The 10476-nt window shown below is 48.4% G+C and overlaps 1 protein-coding gene across 4 annotated transcripts in view; it reads left to right on the top strand.

Annotated features, from left to right (window-relative positions):
* The first annotated feature begins 246 nt into the window (after positions 1–246).
* PARP10 (poly(ADP-ribose) polymerase family member 10) overlaps positions 247–10476 on the top strand; it is a 91231-nt gene continuing 81001 nt past the window's right edge. For 2 of the 4 annotated variants that reach the window (XM_068129319.2, XM_068129323.2), the window contains exon 1: positions 327–453. The gene's annotated coding sequence lies outside the window, so the exon portion shown is untranslated. Of the gene's footprint in view, positions 268–326; positions 621–10476 lie in introns of those variants that run through there. The other 2 variants (XM_068129322.2, XM_078784259.1) reach the window with 2 other exon arrangements.

Below are 10476 nucleotides of genomic sequence, written 5' to 3'. Positions count from 1 at the left end.
CTCTCTTCGACAACTCTAAATTGCTGTCTTTTGAAATTCAAATGTAAATGTACATGAACCTTCTCAAACTCATTTTATCTGATAAAGCATATTATATCATTTGCTTACAGGGGCGAAAAAATTAAGCAAATCTCTGCATTTACGCGAAACTTTGAGGTGTATTCTTATGTTGTGTAAGCTCCGCTGTGGTTTCCTTTCCAAACTTAAAACAGGATGTTTTATACATAGCATGTGAACAATGTTATTAAATATCGATATAATTTGAAAGTGAGTAATCGACGGTTTAATGTGCTTGCCCTTTTTATTTTTTTTTTGTTCGTCGTGCTGCGCTTCCTGGTTAGTGTTACTCAGAGTTAGTTTCGGGGTGAAGCACTTTCGTCAAGCTCGTTGGTTTCTTTTATTTTACATATTGTATCGCCTCAAGTTTTACCTTCCGAAGTGATCCGGGAAAGTGTAAGTGAATGTGCATCGTGGGCCGTGGCCATTTCAGTGTATTCTATCCTGCATTCCCAGACTACTACTACTACTACTACTACTACTGTACTAGTACTACTAGTACTACTAGTAGTAGTAGTACTACTACTACGAGATCGTCACATATAGTTACAGTGTCCAGGAAAGTAAATCGACAATAAGCGACATCACCACCCACACACTCAATGACAATTATATACAGTATGTACTCAATGATATGCAGTATGTACTCAATTATATACAGTATAATGTATATACTCTGTAAGCTCCAAATGCGTGTGTTGAGTTACACAACCTCGTTTCAGATTGTGCAAGATCGTCACATACTAGATCGTTACATACTAGATAGTCACAAACTAGATCGTCACATACTAGATCGTCACATACTAGATCGTCACATACTAGGTCGTCACATACTAGGTCGTTACATAGTAGGTCGTCACATACTAGGTCGTCACGAATTAGGTCGTCACGTACTAGATCGTCACATACTAGGTCGTCACATACTAGGTCGTCACGAACTAGGTCGTCACGTACTAGATCGTCACGTACTAGATCATCACATACTAGATCGTCACAAACTAGATCATCACATATTAGATCGTCCTATACTAAATCATCACATACTAGATCATCCTCTACTAGATCATCCTCTACTTTATCATCACATATTAGATCGTCATATACTAAATCATCACATACTAGATCATCCTATACTAGATCATCCTATACTAGATCATCCTATGGCTATACTAGATCGTCGCATACTAGATCGCCACACTAGATCGTCACATACGAGATCATCACATATTAGATCGTCCTATAATAAATCATCCCATACTAGATAATCACATACTAGATCGTCACATACTACATCGTCACATACTAGAACATATACTAGATCATGTACTAGATCATATACTAGATCATCACATACGAGATCGTCACATACTAGATCGTCACATATTAGATCGTCGCATACGAGGTCGTCGCATACGAGGTCGTTACATAGTAGGTCGTCACATACTAGGTCGTCACGAACTAGATAATCACATACTAGATCGTCACATACTACATCGTCACATACTAGAACATATACTAGATCATGTACTAGATCATATACTAGATCATCACATACGAGATCGTCACATACTAGATCGTCACATATTAGATCGTCGCATACGAGGTCGTCGCATACGAGGTCGTCGCATACGAGGTCGTCGCATACGAGGTCGTCGCATACGAGGTCGTCGCATACGAGGTCGTCGCATACGAGGTCGTCGCATACGAGATCGTCGCATTTCATGCCGTCGCATTCCATGCCGTCACATTCCATGCCTTCACATACTAGGTCCCCATAGCCGCGTTCCTCTCTGCCGTGGCGTTCCTCCCTGCCGTCGCGTTCCTCCCTGCCGTCGCGTTCCTCTCTGCCGTCGCGTTCCTCTCTGCCGTCGCGTTCCTCTCTGCCGTCGCGTTCCTCTCTGCCGTCGCGTTCCTCTCTGTCGTCGCGTTCCTCTGTGCCGTCGCGTTCCTCTCTGCCGTCGCGTTCCTCTCTGCCGTCGCGTTCCTCTCTGCCGTCGCGTTCCTCTCTGCCGTCGCGTTCCTCTCTGCCGTCGCGTTCCTCTCTGCCGTCGCGTTCCTCTCTGCCGTCGCGTTCCTCTCTGCCGTCGCGTTCCTCTCTGCCGTCGCGTTCCTCTCTGCCGTCGCGTTCCTCTCTGCCGTCGCGTTCCTCTCTGCCGTCGCGTTCCTCTCTGCCGTCGCGTTCCTCTCTGCCGTCGCGTTCCTCTCTGCCGTCGCGTTCTTCTCTGCCGTCGCGTTCCTCTCTGCCGTCGCGTTCCTCTCTGCCGTCGCGTTCCTCTCTGCCGTCGCGTTCCTCTCTGCCGTCGCGTTCCTCTCTGCCGTCGCGTTCCTCTCTGCCGTCGCGTTCCTCTCTGCCGTCGCGTTCCTCTCTGCCGTCGCGTTCCTCTCTGCCGTCGCGTTCCTCTCTGCCGTCGCGTTCTTCTCTGCCGTCGCGTTCCTCTCTGCCGTCGCGTTCCTCTCTGCCGTCGCGTTCTCTCTCATATTTAATATTTGCCAGCGTTGCCGGCAATGCAAGTTCCCTCCTCTCACCATTTCCCCTCCCTCATCCCACCTAGTCCCCTGCTTCCTCCCACCTCACCCCTTCCCCTGCCCCCACCTCCCACCCCACCACCTCCGGAATCCCATCCACACCCCACACCCCCTTCTTCCGGACTCCGACCCCACATCCCCCTCCCTCTGGGCTACCACACCTTTCCCTTCCTCTTATAACCCCTTCTCCTCCCTCCCTCCCAGGGTTGCCTGCCAATAAACTCGTTACATTTGAAGTCTGTGACGATTCCAGTTTCAGTTTCGGCCTCTGATAATATCGTAACTCACAAATGCAATCTTTACTGCTGCAATGGATTGCACAACATTATTGCATTTTTTTTTGGATACTTACTTAGTCGATCATATACTTACTAACATACTTATAACAAATAAAACATATTGTTGCGGATATGAGGACTGTATTTTTTTTAATTGTGTGTATTATTATTATTGTTATTCTGCGCCTCCTGCCTCCGGAGCTGTGTAAAGGTCAAAGGGCGTCCCATAATTAGTCCATAAAGCATCCACACCACAGCTAATCATAGAATACCCCTGTTCAATAGTTATATCTTATTATGTGTTTTAGGGTAAGGCTGTGTCTCCCATTAATTGAAATACTCCATTGCACCAGTGAAAGAGATAGATTCCCTTCATTCCCATTCCCAAAACCTCCATTCCCCCTTTCGTCGATTGGAAACTACCTCCGCTCCAATTGCAGCCATTGACCACGAGGCAGGGTTGGGGAAGAAAGGCGGGTCCCCACCTCATCATAGAGGGGTGGAGTGAGTCAGCCCCACTCAACCAACCACGAACAAGGGGTTGGACTTGGAGAGGGTGTGGAGAGAAACATCGAGGAGGTTCGCGAAGGTTGAGGGGCGGGGCCTATATAACCCGCAGCTAGGGCGTTTCCCAAGAGAGAGGAGCTTTTACAGAGAGACGAGAGGAGGTCCAAGCGGTTGAGTCCAAGAGAGGCGCTTTGAGTTGAGTCCGAGAGAAGTCCAGAGTTGAGCTGCAGCTCGAGCCACCGAAACTGCATTTACTGCAGCTCGAGCCACCGAAACTGCATTTACTGCAGCTCGAGCCACCGAAACTGCACTTACTGCAGCTCGAGCCACCGAAACTGCATTTACTGCAGCTCGAGCCACCGAAACTGCATTTACTGCAGCTCGAGCCACCGAAACTGCACTTACTGCAGCCCGAGCCACCGAAACTGCATCTACTGCAGCTCGAGCCACCGAAACTGCATTTACTGCAGCTCGAGCCACCGAAACTGCATTTACTGCAGCTCGAGCCACCGAAACTGCACTTACTGCAGCTCGAGCCACCGAAACTGCACTTACTGCAGCTGGAGCCACCGAAACTGCAGCCACAGCAGCGTGAGGCCTGGACGGCAGTTTGGAGCAGGGCCGCGAAGGAGCGGCGGCTGCCCAACGAGTCGATCGGTTGCAGGACCAGTTGGACCTCCCTATCCCGCCAGCCATCCATCTCCCGCCGGCCCTATCATCATTCCCCGCGTGAGTCTGTCCTTGTTTGTTCTGTCCCTGGGTTAATTAAGACTGTAGGTAAGCTAGCGTTGCACTGTGTATCTTTTTTTTTTTTTTTTTTTTTTTTGTATACAAGATCGAGGCTCGTGAAAGAGCGAACATTAATCACACAGAAAGACAAACCGACACATAAAACATATAACATCGGGAGCGGTAGACAAGATGGGGAGAGAGGGGGAAGGACACAAACACAACATTTGAGAGCAGGGACCGAGAGACATGGAGACATCGAGAGATCTGAGAGAGGGCGAGGGCTTTGGGGGGGGGGGGGCATGGGAAGGGGGCGGTGGGAGAGGTATAAAACATATGGACACTGCCAGGACTTCCAGGAAAGAAGTTGGAATTTCAAACAAGGTGGATCTGGGGTGAATTAGCGGGGGTAGAAAAGATCAAGGTTTTGGATGGGGGAAGATAAGAGATGGTGGTGAACAGCTGTTTTAAAGACCTGGAGGGAGGAGTGGGATTGAAGGGAGTGAGGGAGTTTGTTCCAGAGGCGGGAGAAAAGAGGAATGAAAGAGTGAAGGTGAGCAGAGAGCCGAGATTTCGGCAGTTTAACCATCAGAGGGTTGCTGGCAGATCTTGTGCGACCTGTAGGAATATTTGGGGGACAGAGCACAGAGAGAGCTGGGGGTGCAAGGCCGGAGAGGAGTCGGTAGAAGACAGAAAGACCACCTACCTGCCTGCGGTGAGTGAGTGAAAGGCCCTCAGAGATAGCTTCATCGCGGGAGATTCCAATAATTCTGAAAGCTTTGGTTTCAACAGCGTGAAGCCGAGCTAGGTGTGAGGCAGGAGCACCGGCCCATGCCCCATAGGGGAGAACAGTATTCCATTGAGCTGCGGATGAAAGCCTTGTATGTGGTGAGGAGCTCAGGTGTGCCGAGGAAGGACTTCGCACGACGGAGGATGCCCAGTCGGCGACTGGCTTTGGAGGCCAGCTTGGAAATGCGGTTTTCCCAAGAAAGATCATGGCAGATAGTGAGACCCAAAATCTTGAGCGACAGAACTTCTTGGAGAGGATTGTTGAGAAAGTAGATGGGAGGGTTGTCCAGTCGATCTTTTCGGAGAGACATAGTAAGAGTGTGAGATTTGTCAGGATTGAAAGACATGTTCCACTTGTTTGACCAGTCTGTGATTTTGTCCAGGTCTTCAGAGAGTGAGGAGGCAGCAGACTGCCGATCTGAGGGAAGAGGAATGGAGCGGCAGAGAGTGGAGTCATCAGCAAAGAGATAGAGAGGATTTTCGAGAGAGTCAGAGAGATCATTGATGAAGACCAGAAAAAGCACGGGGCCCAGAACACTGCCTTGGGGAACTCCAGCCTGAACAGGAAGAGGAGATGAGAGAAACCCATTCAGGGCCACACGTTGACGACGACTAGAGAGGAAGTCCGCCAGCCATGCGTGGAGATTTCCATGGATACCAAAGGAGGAGAGTTTGGTGAGCAGAGCGGGGTGCCAGACCGTGTCGAAGGCACGTGATATGTCGAGGGAGACAGCTCTAATTTCCTGTTTGGCATTGAGGAATCTGGCATTTGGCATCGAATATCTTCTGTAAATAAACGTGATTGCTTTCTTCCTGCTTATATGTGTAAATAATAAATCCAATTACTCTTCTGTACGTCTTCTTCCTCTTTGTATTCGGTCGCTTTAGAGTTTTCCATATTGAGCAGCCGCGGTGCGATACGGCCAACGTTTGGGTGGAATCGGGTTCTAGTCGGGGAATAACTGTTCGGTCGCGGTAATACCACCGCTCGGTAAAATAACATCCTTCAACCGCGTCCGTAACAATATCTACACATATATTTTGTGTACTTACTACAACAAACAAAAGGCATTTTAAGGCCATTTTGCCTGCCAGAGCGGGGGTTAGCCTTGCGGGCCCCATGACAATCTTCTCCATTTTGCCCTATTTTCTGCATCTCCCCTTGTTAACCCCCTTGCCCGCATTTCCTCTTTGACCATCTTTAGCCAAGTCTTTCTCGGTCTTCCCCGTCCTCTACTTCCTTCTACATTCATTTCCATCACTCTTCTCAACCAGTCACTTTCATCCTTCCTCAACACATGACCAAACCATCTCAACCTGTTTCTCTTCACAGCATCCATCACAGGCTCTATTCCCATCATCTATCGCAATTCATCATTTGTCTTCCTCTCTCTCAACGATACTCCACACATCCACCGAACCATTCACATTTCCACCCTTTCCATCCTTCGTTGCTGCTCTACATTCATTACCCATGTCTCGCTCCCATAAATCACAACACTTCTCACACATGCAGCAATGCAGCATCCACCTTTCCCTTCAGCTTCAATGACACTCCCCTCCTCGTCAGCACGCCACTCAGTTCCCGAAACCTCTTCCATGCACGTCTCACTCGAGCATCCGTTGAAGAGTCTGATCCACCTTCTCCATTCAGCATGTCTCCTAGGTAGCAAAATGTTTTCACACCTTCCAGCTTCAGGCCGTCTCCAAGATCCAACTCAACATTTCCTCCATTTGCAGCTACCTCTATGCACACCTTACACTTGAATGTAGCTGCCACACTGGTTAATGACCCTCTCAGACCACTACATTTTTGATGAACCCACTCAGCGCACATTGTACATTGAATGGAGTTCACTCCGACACCCTTCTTGCACACAGCACATGGCCACTTCCCAGTTCTTTCCACCTCACCACATGCTTTACCACTTGCCATCACCTTCGTTTTTCCGATATTCACCTTCAGACCTTTTGTCTCCATACATTCCTTCCACTTGTTCATCTTCTCCTTCAGTCCATCCATACTTTCCGCAATCAACACCAGATAATCTGCATACAACAACTCCCACGGTAAACCCTCCTTTACATTCCGAGGCAGCACCTCCATCACAGCTACAAATTGTAGTGGACCTAGTACCAAGCCCTGATGCACTCTCACCTTCATCCCATGTCGTCATTTTGTTATGATGGACATTTTGTATGCTTACTAACATATCATAAAAGGAGTGGGAGTCAAGAGGGGTGAGAGAGAGAGAAGCACAACAACAGTGGGGAACAGGGACATCAGGAGATATGTGGAAGGGAGAGGGCTGGGTTGGGGTACACAGGATAAACAATATGGACACCACAGGGACTTTCAGGAAAGAAAACAGGGAATTTGAAGGAGGTGGATTTCGGGGGGATTAACTGCGGTAGAGAAGATCAAGGTTTTGGATGGAGGAAGGCAAGATGTTGTTTGTTGAAAAAGTAGATGGGAGGGTTTTCCAGACAATTATTTTCGCAGAGACATAACAACAACAACAACAACAACATGCATTTTAAAGGCAATTTTCCCTGCTAGAGCGGGGGTTAGCCTTGCGGTCCCCATGACAATCTTCTCCATTTTGCCCTATTTTCTGCATCTCTCCTTGTTAACCCCCTTGACCGCATTTCTTCTTCCACCATCTTTAGCCAAGTCTTTCTCGGTCTTCCCCATCTTCTACTTCCTTCTACATTCATTTCCATCACTCTTCTCAACCAGTCACTTTCATCCTTCCTCAACACATGACCAAACCATCTCAACCTGTTCCTCTTCACAGCATCAATCACAGGCTCTATTCCCATCATCTTTCGCAATTCATCATTTGTCTTCCTCTCTCTCAACGATACTCCGCACATCCGTCGAACCATTCGCATTTCCACCCTTTCCAACCTTCGTTGCTGCTCTACGTTCATTACCCATGTCTCGCTCCCATAAATCATAACACTTCTCACACATGCAGCATACACCTTTCCCTTCAGCTTCAACGACACTCCCCTCATCATCAGCACGCCACTCAATTCCCGAAACTTCTTCCATGCACATCTCACTCGAGCAACCGTTGCCGAGTCTGATCCACCTTCTCCATTCAGCATGTCTCTGAGGTGTCCCCGCTATTCGCAGAGACATAGAGTGTGAGATTTGTCAGGATTGAAAGGCATGTTCCACTTGTTTTACCAGTTTGTGATTTTATCGAGATCTGCAGAGAGTGAACGGGCTGCTGCCTGCTGATCTGAAGAATGAGAGATGGAGTCATCAGCAAAAAGATAAAAATGATTTTCCAGAGAGTTGGAGGGGTCATTGATGAAGATTAGGAAAAGCACAGGGCCCAGAACACTGCCTTGAGGAACTCCAGCCTGTACAGGAAGAGGAGGTGAGAGAATTCCATTGAGAGGCACATGTTGACTCTGCCAGAAAGAAGTCCACGAGTCATGAGTGCATATTTCCATGTATACCATAAGAGGAGAGTTTGGTGAGCATGGCGGGGTGCCAGAGAGTGTCAAAGGCACCAGATATGTCAAGGGAGAAAGGTCTGATTTCCTGTCTGGCGTGTAGGACCTCCATCCATTGTTGAGACAGCAGAAGCAGCATGTCCAGATTTGAGTGACCTGGTCTGAATCCAAATTGATGATCAGAGATCAAGCCATTGGAGAAGAGGAAGGATTTATTGTCAGAAGCAATGATGGATTCCATGACCTTGCTGATGATTGGGAGCAGGCTGATTGCTCTGTAGTTAAAGCATCTGTTTTTGCACCTTTTTTGAGTAAAGTGGTAACGTTTGCTGATTTCCAAGCAGATGGCAGATAAAATATTCCAAGCAGATGGCAGTACATGTCTTTGCATAAAATGGTAAATCAAATGGTGGATTATTTTAAAATCTTTCTTGTAGTAAAATATAGTTGGATTCCAGCTCCTCGCATAAATTTAGCTTTGAACCTTGTCATTGAATGTTTTTTAAATTGTCATAATTTTCATTACTAGGACGTGCCCGTACGTGGGTGCCCGTTCGGAAAAACATTCCAAACCGCGTGGCAGTAACGACCACAGAACCCCCCCCCTCTATTTACATGAAATGGTTTGGTCCATTCGCAAAGCCAAAGCGAACGACCACAGAACCCCCCCCCTCTATTTACATGAATGGTTTGGTCCATTCGCAAAGCCAAAGCGAACGGCGAACGGCTAAATCGCCATAGCTCGGTAACTACTTCTCCGATTAATATGAAACCTTGAAAAGGCACATCCTCAGGTCCCCAGCAATATACCTGGCAAGTTTCAAGTATATCGGACCCGTGGTTGTCGAGAAACAGCGGTCACAGACATACACACAGACATACACACAGACATACACACAGACATACACACAGACATACAGAGATTACTGGAATTATAGATAGATGACAACTGTACACACACACACACACACACACACACACACACACACACACACACACACACACACACACACCTCTATATATATCTATATATTGTTACGGTTTCCACGCGACCCTCCTGCCCTTACCAAGGGGAGATTAAGCCCCTTGTTCTTTTTGGGTCGGCGCAACCGAGAGAGTTGAATCGCCCCTCCCGGGCAAACGCAAGGTAGGGTTTGGGGAGAATTCTCGCACGTATCTAAATACCTGCACCGCCACGGAAGCGGGGAATCAAGCCTCGCATGAGCCACGCGTAATCTGAGTTCACCGAGCGGATTGTGTACTACGTGGTCCGTGCCGTTACCTTTGGTATTGGAACCCGATTACAGCGGTTTTATTCGTACCACGCTTAGTCAATGATGGAAAACACAACAGCGGTAGAATCAAAGGAAGAACACAGGTTTAATTATTATTTACACTTATGTACAAGGATTGGTAGAAAGCAGAGACACAGAGCAGCCTTATGCAGTCTTAAGTTAACGCCAGACACTGGCCCGATCACACTCACAGGGGGAAATGAAGGTAGGATGATGTTCACGCGCTGACTTGGTCGTCCAGGAACGGCTCCGCCCGGCGTGGCTCTCCCCGGTCACAGCACGTCCGTCGATGAAGGCAAGCAGGCGGTGGGAGGGAAATGTACGCGTCTCTCGCCAGGCTTGGCGGTTATCCACAGCATGATTAATTACCGGCGCGCTCTCACTCGCATAACCCAATAGAGACTCTGCCTCAAGCTCAACCGAGCATTTAAGTTGTAAGAGCGCTTTATAACTCGGTTCATGTGCGTCTTCTCTCTGAGCTCGTTCAACAAGCGCCTGCTGCGCAGAACTCAACTCTCACAAGCGCCTCTCCCACCAGAACTTGGTTCAGCTCACCACTCGCAGAACTCTGGTGGGGGCTTCGCGCAACGGGTTATATTGCCAACCCCCTTAGCTCTCTCGAATGTTCTAACCACGCCTTGTGACGCAGTGCCGCAGCCACTCCCTTCGAGCCCTGATTGGCGGCTCGCTCTTACCGTCAGCTTCTCCTCCGCCCTCCTTAGGTCTTGCCTCGATTTTCCAGGCCTGCCTCATGTTAATTTGCGCCAAAAATCCAAAGGCAGCATAAGGCGGCATAAGGCAATGAAAGGACCTAACTCTCATTA

Source organism: Myxine glutinosa, chromosome 9 (assembly GCF_964187855.1).
Source record: "Myxine glutinosa chromosome 9, kmMyxGlut1.1, whole genome shotgun sequence".
Taxonomy (NCBI): domain Eukaryota; kingdom Metazoa; phylum Chordata; class Myxini; order Myxiniformes; family Myxinidae; genus Myxine; species Myxine glutinosa.
Note: the sequence above shows the minus strand (reverse complement) of the source record. Positions and strands in the feature narration are given on the sequence as shown.